Source organism: Cynara cardunculus, assembly GCF_001531365.2.
Source record: "Cynara cardunculus var. scolymus isolate 2C chromosome LG 5, CcrdV1, whole genome shotgun sequence".
Taxonomy (NCBI): domain Eukaryota; kingdom Viridiplantae; phylum Streptophyta; class Magnoliopsida; order Asterales; family Asteraceae; genus Cynara; species Cynara cardunculus.
The window spans coordinates 554,945-555,878 of record NC_037532.1 but is presented as its reverse complement, the minus strand read 5'-3'; positions in this window follow the sequence as shown (position 1 = coordinate 555,878).

Genomic DNA, 934 nt, shown 5'->3' with positions numbered 1-934 from the left:
CTAACTCTTACATCTAAATACGAGGAACAAAAAAAGAAATTAACTGTTAAATTACAAAAAACAATAAATAAATTATAGATCATAGAAATAAAAATCATAACCATAAAGGTGGTGTCCAATTGATTTGGGTTTGGACTCCAAAAGTCAAAAGTGTCTAGAGGTCTCAGATTAGAATCTAAGGAGAAATAAAAATCCCCTTGTGGCAACGAAAATTCAAATGCGATGACTCCGGATTACCCACCGAAGTGGATGATTAACCTACGATTAATCAGCTTGTATAACAGGTTGGATATCCAGATTAATAAAAATTAAAAATCATAATTTTAAAATTACAGAAAACCTAATTCACTCTAAAACAAATAACCAAAAATCCACATTTTCTATTCTTATCGGTTGAAGAAGGTGCCCCGCAAAATGTCCCTTTTTAAGCACGCACAAATCCACAACTCATCTTCTATTTTTCTTTTCATAAAATTTTAGAGAATATTTGACGGTTGTTGAATGRTTTTGTRYAAAATAATTAARTGGTTAKAATGATTAARAGACTCTCATGATATGGTACAAAATGAAATATAATTGTTTGGTTACAATGAAATTAGAACGCTTAATGGTTATTAAGAGGTACATGATACAAAATCATTCAGAAGGTTTTAAAACCATTAGGAGACATAATTTTTTTTACCAAATAAGATTTAYCTTTTGACTATTCAGAGGTTGCCTATTTATTGAACTATATAAATAAATTATATAGATAGTTTAATTATTTAAAAACCATGTATATTGTGCTAATCGTAAGAACTATAATTGCAAAGTATTGTTTCACATGATTTTTTTTCCATCTAAGTCTAATATTTAATATATTGATTAACATATATTTGTTTCACAATGTATTAGTTTCATATGTATTCAGTTCACAATGTAAAACATTTTAGTT